Consider the following 27,929-nt stretch of genomic DNA (forward strand, 5'->3'; position numbering starts at 1 on the left):
GTGGTGAAAGAGTTAAGAGCAGCTGGGTGGCTGTGGCGGCGAGGGGAGGCATTCGGTGAGGGGAGGCACGCGGTGCCCAGCGGAAGAGTTCTGCCGAGTCCTGAGGCTGTTTGCAATTCCAACACAAACACATCGACGCTGTGGGTTCCCAGCTGGTACGACTCTAACCCTATTCCATTGGGTGTCTGAAATACCTTAGACCATGCAAGGCTATTCATTTATATATATATTTGTGTTTCTGTGTTTATATGAACTCATGCGCATTTCCTGTTGATGAATGCTTAACTAATGTGCTTTGGTCCCTGGTTTGGGGTTTTTGCAGGCAGCTGCATACAGCTGCCTGAGAGAGGCAGAAGAGCTGGGCACAACGTTAACCACTCCCGCTAGATTTTTAGTTTCCTCTTACTTTGGACTCATAAAGACAGGTTAAATCTAAAAGACTTTGTAGTTTTCATTCCTTCTTCTTCATCATCCCCACTTCCATCATCTTTCTGTAAGAAAGGAAGAAGTTTTCCATAGTCCATCCAAATTTGTGAGTTTTTGCTCAGTTTGACCATGCTGTCGTTAGTTGTAAAGTACAGCAACATTTTGTGTTCTTGTTACCAGTTTTGCAGAGGCAAGTTTGGCCATTTATTACTGCTAAATAGTTTCCTCAAATGCGCAGGCTGCTATCATCTGAGCTTCTGGAGCCAGACTATTGCAAAGACAATGTCAACCTGGAGACTTTCAGTAATCTGGAGACTTTGAATTCTCATCTGGCAGCATAATTTATTGACATTTTTGGTAAGATACAGTTTATCTTCAAAACACCCAACAGAATGAGCTTTCTGAATATTCAGATCTTAACCTCTTACCTTCTGCAAGACTTACTTTAGGTTGCAGCATGAGCGTTGCTATTCCTTTCTTGGTAAACTGCTGCAACGGAGGAGACAGCTGGCAAGAGCAAGAAAAAGGGTGAATCTTTAGGGGATCATCAAGAACATTTGCTAGGACTTTTTTTAATTAAAAAACTAGCTTTATAAGTTGACTTGTGTTATTTGTCCATGAGAATTTTTTTTAAAAGACACTGTGTGCAGTCCAATAAGCTGATTCTGGGTCCTCCCACTGCTCTTCTATATGGATTTTGCATGTTTTGCAAATAAGGAAATTACATTCAAAATGTTTTTAGAAGCTTGTTTTCAGTTTCTCCTGGGGCTGTACATTTTATTTTATTCTGTGCACTGCAGAAAAACATTAATAGCCATATGATTTTTTTTCTTGCTGTTGTGTTGCAAGTTTGACAATAATGAAGGAAAATCTTTTTTTCCTTTTTTTTCTCCAATACAAATGAGAGGTACTGTGTGTAGGGTTTTGTATTTTTTGTGTCCCGTCCCATTCTTGTGCCCCCCTTCATTTTTTCTTCTTTTTTATTTGTTTCATATTTTTTGAAAAAAATATGTAACGATCCAGAATTGCACTGCTTTCTAGGAGCAATGTGTGTTGCACTAACTTGTAGGCAGCATTTAACCTTCTGGCAGGGGGAGTGAGACTTTCTCAGTGTGATAGAGGTTCCCTTGCCTGTGTCTGTGGGGTTTTGGCAAGGAAGTCCCTTGATGGTCCTGCAAACACCACCGCGTGCGCTGCATCCAGGTTGGTGACGATTTGCTCTTGGTGGCAAAGAGCACGTCAGGCGTGCAGCCTGTGAGGCCAGCTCATGCCCACCTGCACTTCTCAGATGGAAACAGGGCTTGAAAGGAAGAAGCAGAGAAGATGGCTACAAGCACCCAATCACTGTGGTGATGTCCTTGGAGAAAAACTGGGTCTGGGATCGTGGTTTTTTACCCATCCTGCAGGGAGGCCCTACAGCTGCTCTGTGGCCTATGATGCCCAATAGCCCTGTGTCTGTGCGACTTTTGTTGCTATCCCAAATTACCCAAATATTTGGTGACACGTTGGGAAGTCCCAGGCTTCTGGGTGGGGTTGAAGGCAACTTGCTGAGGGGGTTGTGTTTGGAGAGCCTGTCTTATTAAAGGCACTGCTGGCGCTTCTGTGGTCACCAGAAGCTGTTAGATCGGTGTCATTTGACTAAACTGGGGAACATCTTTTAGTCCTAATCAGTCCCAAGTCTGTTGAACTGCCCAAGTCGTTGCAAGGCTGTTTGACCTACCACAACTTGCCAGGGAGAGGAATTGTGTGGCCGAGAAAGATTAAGAGCACCGGGATGCTCAGGCACTCGCTGCCATTGCTTTACCTCAGGTTTTCTTAAAAGGAACCAAAAAAGGTCTGTCTTCTGTTTTTTTTCTCCCCCTTTTTTGTTTTTGCTAGTGTTTTAGCTGAGCACACTGAATTTGTGTGGTTAGAGGTCTGGAATAGATAGGATTTTTTCTTACTGCAAAACAGAAGAAATGAAAAATAAAACAAACTCCGTCATGCCAAGTAGTGAAAGAGCAAAACAGGATGGGGGTGGAAATGAGTTGCCTTTATCCTGTGAATAGCTTTGTTGATTTAAAAATATATGCTTGTTATGTAGTTTTGATTTCAAACAAACAAACAAAAACCAAACAGAAGTTCAAAGTGATGTTTGTTTGAGGGCCCGAAAAATGTAAAGGCATTCTTGGGATTATTGGGACGCATGTAGAGCCAGCAGGAGCTGCCGCAAAGCGTTCTCACCGAGTGCTTACTGTGAATCAAAAACCTGCCTATGTGATGAACATTTTGGGAAAAGATGGGTGAATTTCATGCCTTAAAGTTTAGGAGCGGTCCGTGTAATCCAAAGGCCTCTTCAGCACAGTGCCCGTCCTGCTCGTGCCATTCTCACAGCCTAGAGGTAATTCACGGGTATGAGTTAAAATTTCTGTTAGCACTCAGCATAAAAATCCTCAGCCTTAACAGAGAGCTCTTGTGCAGACCTTGTAAACAAGTCAAGCCTGCTCCGTTTAAAATAAAATAATGTTTGCCTACTTAGCTTTGTCTGCAGAGATGCCTCCCCACTATATACATCTGCATATGACAGTTGAGTTTGCTCCAAAAATATCTGCTTTTTCTGTAGGGAAGAATGGGACTTCCCTTTGATGTATTGGCTTGTTTTCATCTCTCACCACATTGTGAGGAGCACCCAAGTTATTTAGCGTGTTGTTTAAGAATGATGCAAAAGTAAACGCCAGCACCAAACACTAACGAGGGTAGGTAAAGTACCTTCTTTGTTAATTTAAAAGTTAAACCGAAGCAAAATGCCATTTTGAGAGTTAAGTTCTGGAGGAAAATCAGAGCTCTGTAGGAAGTTTCTACATGTTTTAGCCCACTGTGCGTGTTATAAGGAGCAACTGGATTGATCCGTTCCTTTTTTCCCTAGCGTAGGACAGCTCAGTCGTTTCAAATTCTGAGTCAAGATGAGGAGGCTGGATTTCATATCTGCTACAGCTTTGTTAGCATTTAATTTTTAACCTTCATTTCAAGTGGAAAATTTCTGCATATTTCTTTGTTGTATAGTGTTGTAGTGTAATTCGAACCACATGTAGAGTGCTGGCACTTAATCCAGAAGCGACTAGTGCAACTTCTTCGCTGTCAATCACTGCGGTATTTTTTTTAAATGAGGAATAGTGAGGATGCTCTCCAAACTATTGAACCACTGCTGATCAGGTCTTCGGCTGGATTACTTTTTGATAAACCTCTGTCAGTTTCTGTGTTGCAGACGATATGGTAAAATAACCGAGAATTGATTTTGAATGGGTGACAGGAACACCGGGCTTTTAAAGTTGTAGCAGGTGATTTTTCACGTCAGCTCACTTTGTGATTGGGGCATGCTGGTATTTCTTGAATCTTGGAAAAGGAAAAAAGCCACAAATGAAGGACTTATTTGGTCCGTCTTGGCCCATTGATTCTGAACACTGAATTCATTCTGCTCCTTTAAATAGAATATCGTTTCTTAATAAGCTCAGCAGTCAGAATCAAAAGATTGAGTAAGAGCAAGGAAAGCTTGTCTTGCTTTGGAGCGTACCAAGAAGGCTGTGTTCGTTCTTACAGGAATTCTCTTGGCTACCAAGGCATATGGTCTGAATTTCCCAGTGTCTTCTGTTGCAGGGCCTGATCCTCTCTTCTTTGAAGTCAGTAGAAAGATTTCTATTGGCTTCGCTGACTTTTGAAAAAGACACTTAATGAATGAGAATTGGCAGGTAAGAAGTGGTTATTGCTTTACTGACACGATGCCATTTGCATATAGCCTGTTAAAGTCAATTCTTATTTGTTGATTATACCATAAGTAATTGAATAAAGACTTATGAATGGTGGTAATAGCACTCTGTGGGTACATTTTTTTGAATAATGAATATGGATGAATGTGCTGTCTTTTTCAAGGGAGGATGGAACAAGGAAATAGACCTGTGTCTATAATCTTAATTTGCTTTGATGTAGAAACTGCCTTGTATTGTTTTTGCATACAGCAATCCTGCAGGCTTCACCGTAAGATTTTGGAAGGATGCAAATTTTACACGGAGTAGGTAGATTAGCACTGATTTTTTTCCAACCGAATGGAAATTGAGCAAAGGAGCACAGCCTCTAGTAAGTCTGAGATCTTACTGTTTAAGAAATCAGCTTTCTGGCAAAAATGTCTATGAACATTTCAAACGACACCCTAAAGTATATGGTGTTTTGCATGGAGCTCTTCTGTCAAGGTCATTAGCAATTGAATATATTAAAAGTGGACTGCTTATGAAACGGAGAGTTTCACTTCCTGCCCGCCCACCTGTGGGTATAGTGTGGGTTCTGTAACTGTAAAAGGTCTCGGGAGGGTTATAAAAGCAGAGAATATGGAAAATATATAAAGAAACAAAGAAGGAAGCCTGCACACACCATGTCGTTTCTTATATTTAAAGTTGGCTGTAGCTGTATATGTACCACTAAATTAACCTCAAAAGCTGGCCATGACAGCAGAATGTCCATGGTGATTGTTTTTGTTGGCGTTTGGCTTCAAAATTAACTCATCGATCTAACATGAGGCTCTGTGCTCGGAATACTGGCCTGGTAATGTTTTTTTACTTTTTCATGCAATCATGGAAAAAATATGTTTCTGCTCGAAGCAGTTGTCAAACAAGCTTCTTTCATCGACAATCAGACACAGGGCAGCTGAGTAAGGCTGTTTAGTCTAGAATAAATACTCAAGAGATTACAAGGTCGCTGTAGGAAATGTAATTATACCATTTATTCCAGAATAGTCTTTTTGTAGTGTGGGCTTGCAGAATACTAAATCATGCTGTTTATTAAAGTACGTGCAATATTAAATAGAAGTATCTCAGAGCCTTAACCTAAGGAAGAAATAATAATTGTCTGGCAAACTACTACAGGATTAACTAGCAACTATGTAAAACTGCTTGCAAAAACTCGGGATGGTAACCTTGGTTTTATTGCTGAAGGTTGGTAGGAGGCAAACCCGGAGCCCTCTCTGCAGGTGTAGAGGCAGTGCTGCAACGCAGGCAGCTGAAACAGCGGCAGGCAAAGCTGCCTGATGATGGATTGCAATGCGGCAGGAGGCATCCTGCGAGTGTGTGGGCCAAATGCCCTGAGTTTTGCACTCTCGTGTCTCACCAAATCAATGTCTTTTTACTGCTAGCTGCTTAAGCATACCTGATGGTCTGTGATCTGTGAGAGATCTTATCTGAAAGCCTTCCTCTGCTTTCATCCTTCCCTTCATCCCCTACATTGGTATCACTTTTTATGTATGGTTCTCCTGTGACTTCATATGTCCGCAGACTTCACTCCTTCCCTGTTCTCTGTCTGCTTCGAGAAGTAGATTTTTTGTGGAAGTTAAGGTTTAGATCTCCCAGTGCTTCTCTAAAGTTGTGGTAAGTTTGAGGCCAGTAATTTTTGTGCTCCGTGATCTTCTTTACTTCCTTTTTCCTTCTTTGCTTCTCCTGCCCTCCACTGTGTTGCCTTTTTGAGTCTTTCTCTGACTCCTGTGCATTGGGAACTGTGCAGTTACTACAAGGAAAATGGTACATTTTGCACAGGCAAGTGATCTTCCCTCACTCCAACAGCAGGATGGCTTCAGTGTCCTCAGCTTTTGTGGCTCTTCCCAGGCCAGAGCCACAAAATACTTCTTGAAGCTCAGTGATAGGCAGCCTACAGAGGGAAGAACGCCTTGGGATGAGGAGCAAGAAGAGCAAAGTCAATTGAGTGATGGAGAGCATGGGAGGGCAGGGCTTGAAAGCTGGTGGAGGACTGTTGGTAAGAGGAAGAGCTTCTCCTCTTGATCAATATCTGAGAATCACCCTTGCTTTGTACTCCACAGTGAGGGACTGCAGAGATGTCATGTTAAGGAGTTGCTGTGGGGCAGCCCAGGCAAACACTGTCCAGCTTTCTGAAGGGCCTGTTTGGATAGCCTGATTTTTTAAATTAATTATTTACTCTCAGATGTAATTGAACTACAAAGGCGAGGAACATCCTGTTTTGAATTTGCCCTCCTAAGGCATTTGTGAAAATCCATTGAGTGGTAAAAATGCAAACATTTTTGTTTCAAGAGGGGTGAGTAATATATAATGGAAACAGTTGGACTGAATGGGACAGCCAGCAAAACAGACCCCTAAACGAGGAAAAGAAAGCCAGAAATGATGCATCTTCTTGATGCTGACACTGATAAACAGAGCCGTAATGCAGCCTTCCACATTCATGTACTAAATGGCTAAAAAGATGATTAATTACAAGCTTCCTGAAATGCCAGAGAGAAACATGGGAGAGCCTTGCATAAAGCTTCAAACAGCTTTTCAAGCTGTTGCTCGTGATTCTTCTTCAACCCCCTTCAGATAGCTTTGTTCAGCTTTATTCCTAGCGGGTGCAGTTTCTCACAGCGATCACAAGTCAACAATGTTTAAAGTTTGCCTGAAGAGCACAAAGTGGTTGGAGTGAGGGATCTCCTCCCAGAGGAGGATGCCATTCAACAATTCAGTAACCTCATTCATAAATTCGATTCTACGTATGTAACTGATTTCACACCCGATATGATGGAAGGCAAGATTTTTAAGGGCTGGGTTGGTAGGCTTAGCTTCTTAGAAACCACCCTGATGATCCCAAGAGTAGATCACACCAGAGAAACATTTTGGAAAAGTGGAACTGGAGGACTTTCCTGAGAATTAATGGTATATGACCACGTCTGGTCACGTCTTTATTTTTTTCTGGTTACCTTAAAAAAATAAAAATTAAACCAAGTCTTACAAACCTATCTGAGATGGGGGACACAGTTTGTGTCTCCCTCCATTCAGCAGTTTTTGCATCTGTTCACTGATTTCAGTCACAGTGCAGCAGCAGAAATTTCAGGGCCGTACGCCTGTAGGTACTGCATGAAGAGGAGTGGTTGGGCCTGGAGGGGGACCCTAAAAGTGCCTTGGCTGACAAAAAGGCTGTATGGTAAGTGTAGAACCTACTGAGTGCCAGAGAAGCTGCACAGGAGTGAGATACCTCCTAAATGTCCTGCCTGACGAAGAAAAGCTTCAGTCCGAGCTTGCAAGCACCCACAAGACCAAGCTGTCGGAAGCCAGGCCAAATTAGTTGTGTATGGCACCACTTAAAAAGAAAGGAGAGGAAAACTGAAGCTCTTTGGATCTTTGAAATTGGAAGCTGTCCAAGGACAGGTAGAAGGTTATTAGCTCAGACGTGTTTTGTATTTAGAGACTTGAGTGTGTTGGGGGCAAGGGGACAAAAGAGAGGCACCCGAGGCTTTGAAAAACCACCCACCCAAACACAGACCTCACAGCTGTTCGTAGCTTTGTGTGTCCCAGAGACCTTTTATTCATCACGGACGCTAATGACACGAGGTGCTTTGAATTCAGAGCCAGTGCTCGCAGGATGGGTGTCTGATCATTGGGAACTCTGCATATTAGTTGTTTCTAAGCACCTTCTGCTTTCATTTCAAATCGGTATTACGTTAAATGAGTGAGATGTCACTGGGTTACTCAGCACCCACTGGTATGCAGTGTTACACAGAAAGCTCACTGGGATGCCGAAGCTGCCTCGTGGTGCAGTTGCAGCGCTTTGCCTTGGCCAGCAAACCCCACAGCACAGGCAGTGAAGGAGCCTGCTGCCATCCCGGGGCATTCAGCAGCACCCACTCGAGCTGAAAAAGGGAGGATTGACCCCCAAGTGCGCAGCAGAAGATTGGTGCCACTAAACATCCACTACAGAAGCGATCATTAACTCAGCATTTTTGAAAATCTGCCTTTTCTTTTTCTCTCTAGGGCTATGTGTTTTGTGTCATGCTCTGTGGCATTGATTTTTGTTTACCCTTTTCTTTTCTTTTTTTTTTTTTGGAGTGGGGCTACTTGCAGTGGGTTGAGGAAAGTACCCGCAATTAAGTCGGTTGGCTGCAGTTTGTGTATACACATTTAGGAACTGATCTTCATCATTTTGTTTTTAAAAGCTTTGGTAATGGTAAGTTGAAAACTGTTCTAGGTAAACAAACCGCGTTGTGCCAGGCTTCCAGAAAGGGCTGAGTTGTTCGCTTCTCGCTCTTCAAAACTGAGGCATTCGTGTCAGGCCGTGTCTGTAATAACGAAACAGCAGCTTGAGCATAATCGTGCTTCACAGATGAGCTATTGCTTGGGCTTCAAGGCAACGCCACCATGTTTTTGTTTCTTTGCCTAACTGGTATTAAATGTAAAAACATAAATCCTTTCCAGCGAGAGGAGAGGGGGAGATGGTTTTCATTTGGCATAATTTCCTGTGAGACGTGGTTCTAAACAAGGCCCATATTTACACAAGACAATACGGTTTTACATGTACTGGGATATCCAGCACACTTTAAAATTGTTTAGCCAGCCCTGGGTATTAAATACCTTCACAATAAATGTGTTTAATAAAAGTAGATGAAGTTTGAAATAATTTTTGAATAATTTTACAGTAGAAACACCAGTTAAATCAACCCCATTGCAGTAATAAATGTCACAAAAACAATTAATTATACTTGCTTGCCACTGCAAAATCAATTGTGTAACTGTTCTTTTAAAACTGACTTTTACATTACTAAATCCTAAACACTACACTTCTGTAACTTGTCAGAATCAGGTTTTGGTTAATAGATATTTTCAGTGATGTAATGGGAACTTCTGGCATGGAGTCAGAATATAATGGACTGTGATTAATGTTTTAATAAGCACTTTTCTTCTACTTATGATGCAGCAGTGAAATGGTTTCCTGCTTAGATTGATAGAACAGCAGGTGTGCGTACTTTTTTTTCTTTAAGAAAGAATAAGTTTTTCAATTCTTCGCCTCGAAAATATTTAATGTTTTTCCTTGAGTCAAACGCCGCTGATTTGGGTTTTTCAGTTTGTTTATTTTAGATCCAGCTATTGCTGATATTTGTCTTCTGGAAGTGGAGGGTGCCTTGGAAACCTTTTCAGTGCTTGAAATAATTGCTTTGCAAAAGAGGAAGCTCATTAGTTTAAAAAATAGTTTTGATATATTGATATTTTCTTCACTGAATGGATTTATTTAGAAATAGTGTTAGAGTAATTCAAAAGCGTGTGAGAACAGAGTATGGTGTTGAAAATATTAGCAGGTTAGATTTATTATTTCAGTTGATGTAACGCGCTTGCTTCATTCTTGGTTGCTTTTGCACTGGAATGAGTTGTGTTTTTCTGTATTTTAAATATTTCTGGAAAAAAAAGTCTATTTTAGGCATTCCTTTTAATGACCCAGCAGTTCAGATTTGTTTGCCTGGACAGTGTTTTGTGCTCAGGGATCCGATATGCAGCTGTCCTGGTGGGGAGGCGGTGCTGCTCCTAAGATGCTGCATCGGGTGAGCACATCCTCTGGGCTCTTCTTGATGTCAGGGGGTGGTTGCTCACTTCTGTCTGCTCTTCCCGTTTGTAATTACCTTCTGTTGGAAACGAAGCAGTCTCAGTTCTTTCCTTCTCTGCCCTTGCAGGTAGCTGCTGACACGACAGACAGCTCTTTGAGAGGCACAGGGCAGCTAACTAAGATTTATGTTAGCTACACAGAGGGCAGCCACGTTGGGCTGCCTCTGCTGACAGCCCCGAATAGCTTCTGTCCTAAATCACAGCGTGGCTGCGGCTCGCAAGGTGAGCAGGGTCGTGGGCAGCATGTTGTGGTGTCAGGCTGGCAGCAGGGATGCTCATTCCTTGCTCCTTGCCTCCTGACTCCTCTCCAGCTTCCCAAGTACAGATGCTTGGGCAAGGCAGCCCTGGGGCCGGGCTGCAGAGAGCTGTGTGGGAAGTGCTAAGGGAAAAGGGCCGGTGACTTTCCCTCCTGGGAATGGGGCTGAGAAATGCTCACAGCAGGGAGAGAGGTAGCCACAAATGTACCAGTGGTGGGGAGTCAGGAGCATCCTTGGAGATCTTCAGAAGCCATCTGGGCATGGTCCTGGGCAACCTGCGCTGGGTGGCCCTGCTTGAGCAGCACAGTTCGACCAGGCAGCCTCCAGAGCTGCCTTCCAACGTGAGCCATTCTGTGAACTCTGTGGAAAGAGGAGGTCCCATCTCTTGGGTACTGCTGGCATTGGTCCCTTAGGCACCACTCCAGGCACTTCTGCTCCTGTTTCAAAATAGCAAGTGAGCCTTTCTGGAGGGATAGAAGTGGAGCTGTGGTCCTGACTCTAGTGCAGTGACTCTTCTCTTTGCTCTGCAGTCTGTTAACATTAATTGAGATTCATGAGAGGTAGTTTCTCCATCTCTTTATTCTTTCACCCCACAGAGGTGGGAATCTTACTGATCCCTCCGTTCTCAGAGGCATCAACCTATGCTTTAATTTTTCTATCAGCTTTGGAAAAAATAGTGGATATTACCATATTCACATTTTTTGTACTTACCGGGGATTTCCCAAAGAACCTCTATACCTTGGTTTTATGCCAGCTTCATGTACTGGGGTAGCATCTGCCTTGCACCAAGTATTTGTATTTCCTTTATTTGCTACCACTGTGTTTTAGCTCTCCCTTAAAACAATTCAGAAGGTGAGTGCTGGCTGCTATCTTTATTCCCTGACGCTTTTCCAGAATTCATAAGGAAATGCTTGTGCATAAAGCCAAAAAAAATCTACACCTCTTCTCCCCTTCCTGTCGTTAGAAGGTTCCCTGTCTCCTCCTCCTCTTTTCACATCGAGGCCGTGATCGATTGGGCAGACTTCTTTGCTCTGTGGTCGCTGATTCCGTTAGTTGTCAAAAAGTATTCCAGAAATGAGACTGAAGGGGAGATCTGGACTCTGAGGCCATCTCAAAACTTGGAAACATAAAGGCTTTGCTGTTCCAGACTCTTCAGAGCGCAGTTAATTTTGGAATGAAAAGTCCTGCAGATACCGAGCCTGCAAACAAATCTGAAATAGGCAAAGAAAATCTTGCCTTTTTTTTTTTTTTCTTATTCCATGGGTTTGAAAAATTTACACTGAACTTGCTTGTGTGCTGAGTGAGAGGTTTAAAAATAAGTGTATGAATAAAAGTCTGACATGGGTCTGGCGGAGGGCATTCGTAGTGGCGTTGGTGGGAGCAATTAAGCTGATCATCGGGGTAAGAGGCTGGCCAAGTTACCAGGGACGGGGCTTTTCTGGGAGCTGTTGCTAGTTGACTTTCCTGCGTTTCAAAACAGAAATGCTGAAAAATCATCTGGAGCTATCTGGTAAGATCAACTGCCCGCATGTACTGTGGTAACAGGATTTACAGGCTGTTTGCCCTGAGATATTTAGATCAGAATCTGTCCCTAAGAAGAAAATCAGTGGCTCTTAATGCTATTTTTATCCCCTTAGAAAAATAATCTGTGAATGAGGGTAAAGTATGTGGAGATGCCAGTACTATTTCATACCCTCCTCGTGCACGTGCACACCTCTTGTTTCAGTGGGAGTGATGGGGGGGGTTATATGGTAATGGAAATGGCATTTCTACAGCAGAGGCTGTGGTGCAGACCTCAGGAGAGGCAGCAGGTTTCACCACCCTGGTGCTGTAAGTGTGAGAAGGCTACCATAAGCAGCAGAATCATTAAGGTTGGAAAAGACCTTCAAGATCATCTGGTCCATCCCCCTACCACCAATGTCACCCCCTAAACCCTGTCCCCAAGCACCAGGCCCAACCTTCCCTTGAACACCCCCAGGGACGGTGACTCCCCCACCTCCCTGGGCAACCCGTCCCAACGCCTGCCTGCTCTCTGAGCAGAAATGTCTCCTCATTTCCCACCTCAACCTCCCCTGGCACAACTTGAGGCCATTCCCTGGTCCCATCACCGGTTACGTGTGAGCAGAGGCCGACCCCCAGCTCCCCACAACTTCCAGGTACCTGCAGAGAGCACCGAGCTCTGCCCTGAGCCCCCTCTTCTCCAGACCAAACAACCCTCAGCCTTCCCTCACAGGACTTGTGCCCCAGGCCCTTCCCCAGCTCCGCAGCCCTTCTCTGGACATGCCCCAGGGCCTCCATGTCCTTCTTGTAGCGAGGGCCCAAAACTGAGCACAATACTCAAGGTGCGGTCAAATCTTCACCAAATTACACGTCTGAGCTCCTTAGGGACTTTGGTACTTTGGTTCATTATCTGTAAAATGACAGGGAATGGCTGCTTTGAAATGCCACCGTTTGGCACAGGGAAGTGCCTGCTCAGTCCAGAAGAGGGGATCACGTAAGCTGCCATGGCTGGGTGGAGGTGGTAACAGGCTACTGGTGTTTTCGAAGAATAGCACATGCTGTATTTTGGCCTGCTCTGAGGGATGGTTATTTGCGACAAACCCCAGCGTTTTGTTGATTCATGACTTATATTTTGTTTTTATTCAGCATTTTTTGCCCTTTCTGAGGGCTCCAGCAGCTGAAACAGCACAGTCTTGCCACACAGCAGTTTCAGCTGAGTCTGGTGTTTGAAATGGCAACACTGCTAAATGTTTGGGACTTGTTTTTAAAACAGCATTTGAGCTGCCAGTTTCCTTAAGAAAGCAAAAACAATATGTAAAGCAAGAAATACAAATAAAGGAGAGGCTTTAAAATACTTTTGATGTTTGAAACAAAGCAAAAAAATAAACAAGCTAAACAAAAAGGGTTCCAAAAACATGCTAAATTTAGTGCTTTTTTAAAGTAATGAGCAAATGTCATCTAAATAAGTGTGTGTACACCTACCTTCCCTTCACCTTCTTTCCTCCCTCCTTTTTCCCAACCTGCATCCGAATTAATAGTTTACATTTTCTTTTAATGAACTGTTTCTAAAAATTTTGCTTTTCCTCCAGCAAAGGGCTTGGATGCTCCCAATGGAATAGCTACCACGCGCTGGGGGGGAATGAGAGCCCCCCAAAACTCACCGCTTCCCTGCAAAGTGCTGAAGGCACTGCAGTGGCACTGTTGGTTTCCCTCAAGAAGAGGGTGATGAAGAACAACCGCCCTGGAGGCACGCTCCGTGCACCCAGAAAAGCTGTAATTCCTGCTGGAATTACTTGTGTGCGTGTGCATGCATACATGTACATCTGTATATCATTTTACATTTACGAAATAACTCATTGCTATTATTGCTGTTGTGTTATTAGGTGTTCCTGTAGGCATGTCAACGCGTTGACTGTTTTAGCAGCTACAGATTAAGATAGGTGTTTTGCCCCAGAAGACAGAAGGGACTGCTCGGAGAACTTAATTCAGCAAAACGGTTTGAGCACTGAACAGATGAAAGTGACACTTTCTGGGGCAGCTAGTTGAATGAGGAGTTTGTCTTGCTGGTTTTAATGAAATGTAGGCCCTAACTTGATTTGAAAAACATACTAGCTAAGGATAATAAGAGCAGAGGAGGAAAGGTGTTGGGAACGTGGTGTATTAAAGGATGCATCAATGCATGGGGCACAGCAGCAAAGGCACGGTAGGCAGAATAGATGCAACATGCAGGGAGGGGGATCAGATCTGTTCCTATCACAATTCCTGTATAACTTCTGTTAAATCAGGTAAACTAAAATCCTCAAAGGCAGCTAAGTACCAAATACCTTTGGAGTTTGGCATCAGTCCATACATAAATCCTTCTTTCTCTATCCCCCATTCTCCCGCTTGGCACTATTTTGTGTACATACCCACCTCCCAGGCTGCAGAAGCAACTGGAGAGTGTTTTGTAAGTTGGCCACTGTCATCTCTTTTGTTTCCATTATTAATTCATTTATGTAGAGCTGTGTCTTGTGTGACCTATGTTCTTTGCTCCTGGCTGCATGACCTTTGCTATTAAGCTGTCTGTAGTAGGAAGAAGTCAGTGTTGGTAAGTGCTACGGATTAGTCTGAATAATTTATCTGTTTTGCCAGCCCCCTCAGATTTTGTGACAGCTGCATGCTTTACAAGCAGCGATTTTTATATCTTCTTTCAAATAGTAGATGAAAGTTGTTGAGTTATCACTGAGATAAAATGAGATCCCTGCAGGGAAAATAGCTCATTGCGTAACAAATGTCCATTTATACTTATTTTTTGTGATCTATCAGTGCAAACTGTGCTTAAATATATTTGAGTAGCACCTACGAAGTAATTCTGAATGTGGCATGTTCAGGAGAAAAAAAAAACAAAAGCCAACCTGTTTTTGGTTCAAACCTAAAGGTGAGCTTTATCTTTTGTTTTTGTTGAGGTGTGTCACAGAGATATGTTGGGTCTTGGGAGGAAGAAATTTGAGACCGGTGTTGGCTAAACAAATGTGTGGGGCAGCGTGGAACAGATTCGCCAGCAGTGCAGTAAATGGACAGGGCATGTAGTGGGAGCTTTGGCACTCTAGTGGGGTTAAAGGACAATAACTCAGAAAAGATATCTAAATCAGGAAGAAGACTTACAGCATTCCTAATGAAATCTTACTAAATAGTTTTTTTTTTCTTGGAAAAAAAAAAAAAAGAATTTTTTTTTTGCAAAAGTGAGGAATTTGCATAGATTCAGGTTTAAACCCTCTTGTAAAGAGTTACAAGGAAATAGTCTAAATAGTCTTACTCGTGGTAGAGTGTGGGGCTGTGTTTGAGACAGCTTCCAGGGCAGCTTGGACTTGTCTGAGCTCCTGCATATGTTGGAATAACGCAGAGGTGGTCTGGCAGAGCCAGCTCGGCTGTGTTTTTTTGTTCTTCTGTGGCTCCAGCTCACAGAACCAATGCAGCACGAGAAGTTCTTCGTCACGGGTGGGATTGAGTGCCAGCATCACATTAGTCTACAGCAGGTTTGTGCGCCAAACTATTACTTAAGTCTTAGAAAACCTCCATAGCAGTTGTGTGGCAGATCATGCAGTACTTCTATGTAGCTGCTTTAAGTGAACTTACTAGCGGGCTCGTCCTCCTGATGAGGGAAATCAATGCGGTCCTTTGCTCCCTTCCCTTAAAACACGTTAGCAAACTGTCGGATGTGATGGTCTGTGCTACCTCGACCCACTCACTAGAAATTATTAGCTTTCTTTCTCTAGTAAACTGACTTTATTCAACCCCTTTTTTTTCCTCCAGAACTTCAGAGGGGTTTTGGTGAGTAGAATACAGCTTTTAATTTCAGAATAGACGTGTGCTCAAAGAGAAGTGACCATTTTTCTCCGGTGAGGCGCTCTTCTTCTGCTCGGGGACTTCAGAACCGCCAGGCGTGGGTCTGCAGAGCCCCTGATGCTGTTCCCAGTTATATATCCAGTGAGAGCTCCCAGTTGCTGCTGGGGAGAGCTCAGCTTTTAACAGCCCATTCTCAGTGGAAATTCATTTCCTCATAAGTTTTTTCAACACCTGTATCTACCTACCGTGCTGCCATCTATTCATTGGTGTTTTAATTGAAGAAGTGCAGTAAGCACACTGTATGTGTTACCTTTCCCTGCTCTGCTGCCTTTAATTAGGAGGGTTATACATTGCTGTATGACAAACACAAACATTAGGTTGGGGCTAATGGGAAATGAGTCTGGACTTGAGGAGTAGTGGCCATAAAATATGAAGTGGCACTTGATTTAAGAATGCCAAAGGATGGCATGCCCTGTAATCTAATGACATCGTGTTGTATGGTGCTGCATAAAGCACTAATATTTCGTGTTGTTCTTTTTTTAAAAAGCTTGGTGTACCATCCAGTGCCTATTTACATAAAAGCATGGATATATCTGTTTATGCCTGCATGTCAAAGCAGTGAGCCACACCTTTTCTTATATTCCTCTCAATAAGAAGTTTTTATATCTCATATTACTGAGAAATTAAGCACTTTGAGAGCACGAAGTAGGGAAATCACCTTATTTAAAACTACCTTACTTAATTTTATACAGATGTTTATGATGATTGAAGACAAAATGATTTTCATAATGAAATAGCAAATTGCATTAAAAAGTTGAAACGATCTCAAGTAGTAAGATGCATTTCAATATTCCAGGGGAATGTACCATACTAATATAATAACCACTTGCAAAAGTCTTGCAGCTTTTTGGGTTAATGTAGCCATGGAACTTCCCTTTAAAGAACGGCAATTTCTTTAAAACCTGTTTGATCTGTCAAGTAGGTGTAGAAGCTTGTGTCAGGCGCTAAAAAGATAGCAGATTCGGCTCTGACAGATTATACAAATACAGTGAAGGTAATTGACTTAGCCAGGGGAGAAAATTCTTCCTCCCAATTATGTCAAATGCCAGACAGCCTTTCAGAGGTGGGGAGAGAAACATGCCTTAAGGACAATACTGACAAAGTGCTTTTCCAGTAGGTGCTTTCTGTGCTTTTTATTTACTTAGTTTTGAATTTAAGCTTTCAGGGATAAAACAGTAAAAGGAGCCAGCTCAGCTGCATCTTTGCTTTGGGAGTCCCTGGCTTCATGTACCCCTCTCCCATCTTTGGTCCTCTAGGACTTTCTGCCGCCATGTGTGAAGATACAAACGTCCACAACACAGTGAGGCAAAGAAGTCCTGAACTTCTTGTTTTTCTTCTGGTTTTAGTTGTTCTGCTTCTTTGACTTCACATTGGTATGATTTAAACCCCTTCAGATGCTACAGATTTCTGTCACAGTCTGAGCTTTTAGTATTTGAAAGGCAAAGGAGAGGACTGGGCTGCTTATTTTGCTCTTTAATCCCTGCTCAGGACTATAGTTTGTCTCATATATGAAACCGTACAGTTTTTCTGTTCCAGCACCACATGATTCTTTAACAGAAGTTTCCTGTCAGTGGAGGAGGAGCCAGAAAGGCTGCCATGGTAGGGGTTATTTTTGAAGGATAAAACTCAATTCTCTCCATTCTGACACCTTTTCCTCCCTCAATTCAGTTTTTGAGGGAGGAAACCTGTGGCAGGTTTTACCACTGCAACTCAGGATAAGTGGTGTTGCCCAGAAATGATGAAACCAATGCACGCTTTTATGTACAAACACATGGCACATCCAAAAAGGTATCTGCAGTACAATTAAAAGGGTCTGTGCCTCTGTGATATAAAGCTCGTGGGTAGTCACTGGGTGACCAGACTGCATTCCCTCTCTCCAGTAAGTACTACAGGTGGCTGCATGTTGCAGCAGAACAAAGATAAAACTGTTGTAGGAATTGAAGTTCTTACAGGCTAGGAAGATACGTGACTGTCTGCTTTGTGTTAGGTTTCTGTCCACTGGGTAGATTTCTTTATGACTGCGTGAGCCCCTGAAGTCATCAGGGCTGAGGGTGGTTGCATTTATTAAAGTTGCAAGGTGATCAGCATTTTTCTGAGTATGCTGGTAAATCTGTTTATATTTTATGAGATTGTTTTTTTTTTCATACCAGACTCCGTACGGTGATTGAAAGGTGTGTGGCAGAAAAGTCCATACTGCAAACTGCCTAGAAGTGGAGGATGACATCTTTTAAAAGAAAGAAATTAAATAAGATGTAAAAGCAACAAGCTGCTCAAACTGGCTTATTTTTTTCTTCTGCACTTGACTCTCTTCTTGCTAACTGTTGGCAACACTATCACAGCTTTTCATTGTTTTGGTTTCTCCCTGTCAGTATAATGGTTCCAGCCCTTTCAGTGGCAAGGATTTCCATGCACTCTGTGGATTCCAATTTTTTACTCATCCTTTCATCTGGTTTTCTTGCCTTAAAAGTACAGATATTTTCAGATTGACACAATATTGATCACAGTTGCATTTGTTTAAATTTGAGGTTAGTTTACACAAGTCAGCAATGAAATTTAATGTGGCACTCTTTTGAACATCAGGCATTCATTATCTTTAAAATCATTTTTTGAGAACTTTATTCTGCCACTAAATGTGTTTTTATTAAAACAAGCCCCTTAGTATGCATAATTTACATTTGAAATAATGGTAAGTTTATTTTTTCACATTTCTTGGAATGTGCTTTCACTTTAGCTAAACATTCTATTTAGGGCATAATTTTAAGAATTTTTCTAATTATGACAGCAAATGTTGTAACGTTATAATTATGCCATAAGCATTCAATATTTTTCCATCATAAACTGGCTGTAATCCCAGTTCTGGAGTACAGCTTTCTCATTGCTCTCATCTCAAGTGAAGCTGGAATTTTGTCCGCAGAAATGGTTTGATAATAAAGTCCGTCATTTGGGTTAGTTACATATCAAAGCAGTTCAAAAAGAAAAGTTTATTTTTCCCTCTGAAGTCACAATTTTTTATTTTTTTAAAGAAAATTTGCTTTAAGAATTACATAAGCCAGCAGACGTTTGTTTAGAAATAGTCTTGGTTCTTGTCTTCATTGAAGTAGCACTCATTTAACTATCTTAAACGGGAGCTAATGAAACCAAGACAATATATAAATGTTAATGTACCTGCTGCGGTGTGGATTTCAAAACAGGACCTAGAGGTGTACCCAGGGGACATACCAGCACCCACACGACTCAGCCTCTCCAGTGCTGCCTGGCTGATGGGCGCAAGGGCACCCAAAGCAAGTTTGCAGGTGATGTGAAATTCAGGGGAGCAGCTCATCACCAGGAGGCTGTGCTGTCCTTCAAAGGGACCTCGCCAGGTTGGAGAAACAGGCCAGCAGCCATCTCGTGAAGTTCAGCCAAGAGAAATGCAAGTCCTGCACCCGGGGAGGAACAACAGCTTTGCAGAGAAGGCCTTGGGCACACCAAGCTGACCGTGAGCTGGTAACGTGTCCTTGTGAGCCAGGCCAGCAGCCTGCTGGGCTGAGTTGGGCAGAGCAGGATGAGGAAGGTGGTTCTTCTCCTCAGGGAGGTGGTTCTTCTCCTCAAGAGGGACATGGAAACAAACACTGGAGCCATCAAGGACTTAGGGCGCTATGAGGAGAGGATAAGGGAGCTGGGCCTGTTCAGGTTCTTTCACATCAAGGACTTCTAAGTTGGAATCTTCCAGAAAGTGTCTGTCAGCAGAGAAGCTTCATCTTCATCTTCATCTTCTTAGTTACTTTTTCCAGAGGACTCAGTGATCGTCCATGGAAGTCTACAAGTTTCTAAAGTGGTGTTTTGGATGCTATAAGGCATGAGTCGCCATCAGGTGTGGCCTTGCTGACGTGAAGCTGGTGGAGTTGTGCATAATGAGTAATGCAGCTGAATCAACCTGAGGTTTCAGAGATAATGCAGTTTTGAATTGGCTTTCTGTTCGTTTACCACACGGTCGGTTTTATATTTTCTCTATTGAGTTTGAACATTCCAGGGAGAAAAAAGTGCTGACCTAAAAAGATATATCTGCTTGTAAAATGAGAGCAAATTGTCCTGCTGGTGTCCCCGTCCCCTGTCTCTGCTCCTCCTGGACAGGGTCTGCTGGCGTGGAGTGAGCCCTGGTGTCAGCCAGTACAGCTCTTCGTGTCTGAAGCACCTTTCTCTAGTTCATGTTCTGGGTACAGTACTGAACTTGGATAATGCATACCAGGCAATTAATCCAGTTGTGCTGTCTGTAGCAAAGTAAACGGTCTTTGTAGCAAAAAGCAAGAGTTTGTTGTGCCTTTGATCTATACAAAGTGCTCTGACATGATGAGATCACGCTGATGAAGCACTGACTGGTCTTTCCTTGAGCTTGGTGTTCAGCTTGATGTAAAAGGAAGGAAAACCAGAATTGAATATTTGATTATTGTGATAGTGAATTTCAGTCAACAATTAGCTTGTTCTTCAAAGATCCTTAACAGGACTCGGTATTGCAATGAGATACCGATGAATTACTTCTTTAGTTTTCACTGAAAATGGATGTCTGTCAGCTTTTCAGTATGGGACAAGTTTTGCTTTCCAGATCAGCAATATAGACCACTGGCTTCCTTTTCAAAACTAATTCTCTTTATTGGTGTATTTGCCCACGTGTCTTGATTACCCTTCCAGTTACTACTTAAGAAGATGTGGGAAGGAGAACAACACTTGTTCCCTGAAGGTTGCTCTAAAACGGTCATTGCTTGTACGATCCTCGATGAATGAAGTATTTCCATACACCATAAAACTTTATCTGAAAGAAAGACTAGAGAAGTTAAAATAATGGTAAATATTCTGTAGACTAACTCTTGCAAGGGCTAAATAGCCTGGCCTTGATCCAGGAAGGCACTTAACAATGTGCTTAACTTTAAGCGCATTGAATATTCTTACTGGCATGAGTGAAAAATCAATGAGACTGCTCACATGCTTAAAATAAGACATGTGCTTAAGTGTCTTCCTGGACCTCAGCCAGAGATTCGGCAGGCAAGATGTGCTGAACTCTAATTGTGGGCAAAAGCTAGTAGTGTTTCATTTTGCTTGTCTTGTGTGTTTCTGAAGAATTCATTGATATTGTCTGTGTTTATTTTAATTGGCCTCCATTTCCCATCTAAGCCCTACCAACTCCAAAGCACCGGGAGTAAAATAGATGTGCAACTTAGGGTTGTCAAACAGCTTGTCAGGGATAGTACTTAGACTGTATATATTGCTATAGAGCAGGAACTGAACTTCAGAAAAGCTGGGAAAAGATGAGGTGAAACATGATTGTTTTCTTTGGTAGCCAAGGTTTTAATATAGAAAGAAAATGAAGAGGAGAGAAGAGAAGGGCTGGTGACACATCGCACCTTTTCAGTTAACATAGTTGCTTCTTAGGAAACATTAAAGAATGCAGACAGATGCATTAATAATCTGCTGGCAGTGGCTGTAGCCTTGGCAAGTAGGCTTTCCTACCTACTATTGATTTTTCTGACTCTCAGACAGCAATTTGCCATGGGTGGCTTGATCCTTTACCCTCGCAATGGGCAGTCAGATGAGTCGTCACAGCCAAAACCATTTTTACTTTCTAACCAACCCCTCCCGCTTCTTCAACAGCATCTTTTACTGCTTAGATGACAATTTCCACTGCTGACAACTGCGAATGATATTTAACTATATTTGCACTATATTTAAGCACAAAGAGCCTCCATGCCTAGAGGTGCAGAACAACCCACCGCAACGCTACCGAGCTCTTCGCTGGCACCAGCTGCACTTGCCAAACCCACTCCTCAAACGCACTGTAAGTCTGGGAAGTTACTGGTTGGCAAATGTAAAAGCAGTGGAGCCACGGTGATCTGGAACAAATCTTTGCTGTCAACTCTAACTTTTCTAACATTTTTTCCCCATCTCTTTGGTTTTGAACATCTAGACATTGCCTGTCTTCCACTTTGCCTTGCTGTGTTCACAGCTTCCTCCTCATATCTCATATTGATGTTTGCTTTCTTTTCTATCCAGGTTGTCAAAGTAATTTCTTCTTTATGTACTGCCTTTGAGTTGTGATTGCTGATGCTTCTTGACCTTTTTTTTTTTTTAGTACTAGAAATTTAACTTTTTGTTTCCATACTTTAAATTGATTTAGACTGGGAGAGGAACTTAGAGTAGATGAAAAGAAAGTGGCCAGAGCAGAAGAAAATCAAGCATAAGCATTTTTCAAAGGGACAAATACATAAAAATAGAAGAAACCAGTTACACCATGGAAGATTATATGTAATTACAGAAGTATCTCCTGAAAATGTTTCTCCGTGAATGAGCAACTGCTATTTTTAGGAGAGCCCCTTTGCAGTGAGTCTTGAGCAGTTTGAAAGGATTTTGTAGGTTGTTGGTTTTCTTTCAGCTGCAGAAGTGTATTTTGCTATATATCAAGCTTGGTTTCAAGTTGTCTTTCAAGGTAACTAGCCATATAGTTTTATTGTCCAGTTGTCCTTGAGGCCATTTGTCTTTAAACTTGAATTCTTCTTTTACTTAAATTAAAGCTTGTCTGTCATGTACAGAATTTCACCTGAATTGAATAAGATGTGATCCAAGCTTCAAGTTCAGAAAGTGTATTCAAATTCAGGGATAGCCAGCAATCTTTTAAACAGTGAAATGATATGCAGTAAAGATGTCAGAGCCATAATTAGAACTAAAAGAATGGGTGGAAAACAGTGTCTTTCTTAGCTGTTTTGTTTTCAACTGTTTTTCGCTTGGCTTTTCTAAAATCTGCTATCAAGTTTAAGTCTAGGTCCGTGAGTGTATGTGCTTGCAGGTGTCTACAATGTGACAGAGCCTTCTGCCACCTAGTGTTAATGCGAGTTCTTTCCTCAGTAGGGTATCACTAGCTAATTTATTAAGTACCATTATTTATTAATGATAATCCCCCCCACAATTACTAAGCGCTCCCTGCAAACATTTAGCGATGCAGTTTCTTCACCAGGGGGTTTTGGAATCAATCCGATCACCGTGCACAGCTTCTTTTGATATGTTTATGGGGGATGCAGTTGGCAAGGTAGGTCAAACTGTTACACAAATAATCCACGGAGTATTTCAGTAACTCTGAATGTCACTCCTGTGTAACAACTGCGCTAGCACTTTTCTCCCCCAGGTGAAGCTGATGGGTTCTGCCTAACTCAGCACACTCCTGCTTTGATGTCCGTGCTCCTGCTGGTTCAGGAAATTGTATTAGACTGAAAATAGCAGCAGAGAATAAAAAAATAATTCAACAGAAATTATATAAAATAAAGAACAGTTTCGTTTAGACACTTAACTCATTGTCTTTTTAGAAGAGTAAAATGAAAATCTCCCATCATCACAGCTCTTTCCCCTCTAGAAATTCCGCCAGGGCACAATAAAGAAGGACAATAAAATCCAGAGAATTGCACCCAGATTTCACAATTGAAATGTCAAACTTAAAATAGAAAAATAGGCTTAATGAAGTTTTATATTTAAGCCAAAGACTAATGGCTCCTACCCTATGTTGACAAATAGAAAAAAACTGCTTAGGATTGAAGGGGTGTGGGTTTAATTTTTTTCTCCTTCATTCCCCTGTAAAAATCTTCCCGAGAGAACAGAGCAGCTCCTTCCCCTTCTCCCCTGCACCTCTGCGAGCTGTGTTTGAGTGCTGTGTGATGCAGGCTGGGGCTGGGAGCTCCTTTGCAGGTTGTCGTTTCAGGGAGCTCAGTCAAAAGGGTGCACGTGGCTTACGCAGATGCTTCTAATCCTTGGCCCAGCCATAGCTTGGAGGACAAGCCCTCACTCCTGGCTCCTGCTCTCTTCTTTCCTCTCTCCCTCATCTTCCAGGCCTTCCTGAGGAGCAAATGCTGGCATGGCAGGGAGCTGTAAACTCGATCCTAGCCATCAGTTTGAAATTGTGACCTGATCACAGCAAAGAGAACAAGAAGCAGAGGGTCTGATGCAGTAGAGCTCCAGTCAGCTGCGATACCAGGCAGGCTCTTCTTTCTCACCTTGTTTTGACCTGAACGGTCTGAACTTCTTTAAATAGTGTCATTCAAAGTACAGTCTGTTTGCTTTTGACATCTATGCTTTTTAAATACTGCCTAAAGAAAATAACATTGGGTTCTCCTTTAGCTTGTTCTATGCTTGTAGTTACTCATTCAAGATAATTATTAGGTTTGGCTGCTTACTTATCCGATCAGTATCAGAGGTTAGAAAAACGTCTCGAAATTCTTGTGCATCTTGTGCTGTTTTGTTTCTGAGTCATATTGAGCTGGAAATACCATGCTACATGAATTCACTGCTGCACTGCCAGAGCAGAGGATGCCACATCACAGCGAAGACAGAACAAACCAGCTGACCAGGGAGGCAATATTTTCAAAGTTGAGCTCATACACATTTTTGTCTTTGTTCAGATGATTTTATTTTCCATCAGAAGTGATCTGGGGGCAAATCTTGTTGCTGGGGTAAATGCATTTCCTGTGTCATTTTCGTTCACTCCATCCTTTATGTTGATGAGGGGAAGAAGGTGATGGTTCTTACCTGCTGAAGCCCAGCCTCCCCTTTCCTATACTGGATCGGTGTCCTGCAGCACCATTTCAGGACAGGTTGGTGGAGGAGGCAAACAGGAGCAGGGCTCAGGGCGAGGAGGCTGCTGGCCCCTGTTACTCTCCAGCTCGCTTCCTTCCCTCCTCTTGCAAAGCTGGCACGTGTCACCCAGGGGCTCTGTCCCACCCTGCTGGGACTCAAACAATCCTTCAACATGAAAAGGGGCTCTAGAAGTGTGCCAGCCAGTCCGTTTTCCAATCCTTGGCAAAATCTTGTCCCTTCTGCCTGTGGCAGGCTGTCCTTTGCAGTGTGGCAGAGCCACAGCCATCTTTGCAGCCTGTTGCCACAGAACCACGCAGCAAGCAAAAGGCACCAAAAGCAGAGGAAAAAAGGTTTCCATACATCCCTGTCCTCTTTCTGGAGGTGTTCCTGACTGAGCGCTCTGTTTGGAAAGGGCTCCGTCTGCTTCATAGCTGCATAATTTGCACGGGGCAGGTTCGGGAGGAATCTCTTTCATGTCACTTACTCAAAGCCCCGGTTCATCAATATGGATTGCTCGTCGGGCACGGGGGGATTTATGGCACGCGGTGGGGTGCGAGGAAGTCAGAGAAAAAGGCAGAGAGGGAGGAACAGCGGGGAGTTTTGATCCTGGAAGGAGAACTCGTGTGTCCAGAAAGAACTTTCTTTCAGAATAAAAGCTGCGATCTCTGTCCTTGCCTGCAGAGGAGCTGCCAGGAGGTGAACCCAGGGAGGTGGTCCTGGGGAAGACACGGTGGTGGATTTTGGGCTGAACATACCCTGCCCTTAAAAACAAGATAAGTCTGTGGAAACGACGCTGACTCGGGCAGCGAGTTTGAAAACAATGGTTAGCATCCTCAGAGCAATAATTATTATTTAAATATATCCACGTTCTTCTGGTGCCCTTTGTCCTACACATAGCCTGCAGGAGAAAAAGCAGAGTTGGTGGGCAGGGGAGGGGAATGAAAAATCTGCAGCCCGAGCCGTGCCGAAACATTTCCACAAGGCGTTAAAACGAGTGGCTTTGCAATCACAGAAGCGACGGCACGTTGGTGTTTTTAGCCTTCGAAGAGGAAAATGTGAAATGCTAGCTGAGCAGAGTCCCTTGCGTTCAATGACATTCTTCTCAGGGTCAAGCATGAGCGGAGCCTGATTTAGTCATAGCCTAAATGTAGCTGCAGCCCTGCAGTCCCCGCGTGTAATCCACACCAGCCATGCAGAGCGAGCGCTTCGCTGGATTCCAGCGAGGGCTGCAGTGTCCTTGTTCCGCAGCGAGGCTGCTCAAGGGTGTCCAAACGCTCGCTTGCAGTTGTCTGAGGAGTTTCTGCGCCGGCCGAGTGATTTACTGGATCTGGAAGTTCAGACCTGGAAACCCGAGCGAGGGAGAATGCCTCGGCGGCGGTGGCGAGGCTGGGTGTTGAGAGGACGGACAGCTGGCGGGTGACCTCGGGGGGATGACAAATGGGGCACCAGGTGCCCCGCTCATCCCGGGGCGCTCCTCGCCCAGGCAGAAGTTACGGAAGTAATTCATGCGAGGGGAAGGCTCCCGGCGAGCAGCACTGCCCTTTGTAGAAAGAAACGGCAACCTGTCGTTGCCGGCGAAGTCTGAGGGGATAATTAACTCAGGTGGCTGTTCGGGAGGGAATTTTAGCATGAGTCCCTTCAGTTCGAAGGGGAAAAATGATCATCCAAATGGCCGTGGTTGTGCGTTATTTGGAGGTGGTTATGGGTGGTGAGCAACAAGGAGCAAACTGCTTACACGGCATAATCAGTGCGGGCTCTTGACCGGCACAACTAGAGCCTTTAAAAACAACTAAATACATTACAGAGAAGAATGTGGGATGTGAGGAAGCCCCCAAACAATTACAGAAGGAAAAGTTAGCATATAACATCTATAAAATATCCTTTACAGAGTCAAAGCGTGTGGACAAACAGAAACTGGGAGAGCTTTAGTTTTTCTCTTTGCAAAGGCTGCAATGGTTTGCAGGTTCTGCTTTCCATTTCCCATTTTTTTTTTTTAAAGCCTGTAGCTGCATGCTAAAATGGGAGAACTTCAATAATTGCCTTGAATTTGCCCCGTAACAGCACAGATATCTGTACACGATGCCAACTTCCACCAGGTGAGCTGGTGAAATGGCTCCAGGTGAGCTGGTGATACGGCTCCTTTCTCTAAAATCTGATAATCGGTGACTGCGGTGTACTCTGGCTGCTGCCAGTTCTCTCGTTGTTTGCTTTAAAAACCCACAAACACAGTATGGCTTCAGTCATACCTTTAACTTCTGAAAGTGCTTCCCAGTTTCCTTACATTAGGAAATACAGTTCATAGTCTTTCAGCCTATAGTCCGTAGTGCTTCATGTCCACAGGGTCTGCATGAAATAATGGCACCGAGGCCGCTGCCTTCTTGGTAGGACCCTGCAGTGGGACTGGAGATGCCTAAAACCAGCTGCAAGGGCAGCACCTGCACGAACCTCTGTGTGCAGCTATCCCAGGGCTGCCGTTCAGCCGGCAGCGTAGAAAATGCATATTAGGGCAGAGTAATGCAGAGCTTTCTTTATTCAATAAACCCGTTTTCATCGTTAGTTTCCTGTCTTTCTACTTGAAAGCATCCACTTCTTTTAAAATTACATCAGATAGTTTCTGTGGGTCAGAAGGCATTTCTCCCCGTTTCTTTGATCTGCGTTTCTCCCTGGTTTTTCATCGTACCTCCAGGCAAGAGCATTGGCTTCTCAGTTACTCCAAAGGCAAATGTTTATCTGCGTGTTAACTAAATGGGAGTACCTGATTGTGGTCCTGTATCTGTTTAAAACCCAGAGCACCGGTACAATTGCAGTGCTCTGAAAATGCAGAACCAGGTGCTCTCTGAAACTGTTCTTTTTAAACCTCTCCTAGTAGAAGTGATTTTATTTTTCTTATCAGGATGCACTCTGTTATGAGTACTGCAGATTTCTTCTGAGATAGCTGTCCCAGGAAGATGTTTCCTCCATCCCATCCCCCCATACATCAGCTTTTCAGTGGAAATGTTTGGTCTCAGGAGCCTGGATTTCATCACAAAAAGAGGAAGTTTTCAGGGAAAGCAATACAGGAAAATTTGATTCTGTTCTCTTCGCCCCCCCCCGGGCTTTCGTGTCTTGATGTCTAAAAGAGGATGGCTTCTTTGACTTTGTCTTTGAATTTAAAGATACTTCTACTGCCAAGTTCACAGCTAAACTCACCGATGTCATAGGTAATTTGTAATAAAACCTCAGATAGAGGTAATTAGCTATCTCTTACAGCTTATATACGTGCTTTGCCATTAAAAGAGGAAACAGTTTATGCGAAACATCAAATAAAAGTGCCTCACTTCTGATGTTAAACACTCCAGAGATCCCTTTATGGGCCGCTGCAGCAGCTGACCGGGAAGGACAGTAGAGCCGGGAGCTCCAAGAGCGTGCACGGGGCTGCCAGCATCCGAAACGTCTGCCACGTCTGCCCTTTGATGTAAGGGAGTGGAGGAAGAGAGGGAGGATTTCTACCTTTGGGATCAGAACCGCCTTTATCAGAGGCAGCTGTTCCACGGCTATTATTACTTTTCTCTAGGCTTTGCCTTCCCCGCTCGTGTCCGGTAGCAGACCCCTGCGCTGCTCCACGTTAGCTGCGGCAGGGCTGTGTGATTTTAATTTTAAAGAACTGTGTTTCACCACACGCTGCTGAGGTGCAGCTCCTGTCCAGAAACACCGACAGCATTTGTAGCAATTTGATACTTAGGAAAAGCAGATGGAAGAGGGGAAAAAAAAGAAAACACGACTTGAGGACCCAGACTTCTTTTATTGATTTGGTAGGTGATTTTTTGGCATCTACTGGGAAGAATTATTTCTGGTAGGAAGGAGGTCTTCTCTTTGAAGACCAAAAACTGAGGAATAA

The 27,929-nt window shown here is 43.3% G+C and overlaps 1 protein-coding gene and 1 long non-coding RNA gene across 3 annotated transcripts in view; both read left to right on the forward strand.

Annotated features, from left to right (window-relative positions):
- Positions 1 to 27,807, forward strand: part of LOC140002566 (uncharacterized) — a 29,315-nt gene extending 1,508 nt beyond the window's left edge. The window contains exon 2 of the long non-coding RNA XR_011809423.1: positions 1 to 27,807. This is a non-coding gene — a long non-coding RNA (uncharacterized lncRNA).
- MNAT1 (MNAT1 component of CDK activating kinase) overlaps positions 1 to 27,929 on the forward strand; it is a 120,560-nt gene that overhangs the window by 85,871 nt on the left and 6,760 nt on the right. The window lies entirely within an intron of this gene.

This window comes from Anas platyrhynchos, chromosome 5, assembly GCF_047663525.1.
Source record: "Anas platyrhynchos isolate ZD024472 breed Pekin duck chromosome 5, IASCAAS_PekinDuck_T2T, whole genome shotgun sequence".
Taxonomy (NCBI): Eukaryota; Metazoa; Chordata; class Aves; order Anseriformes; family Anatidae; genus Anas; species Anas platyrhynchos.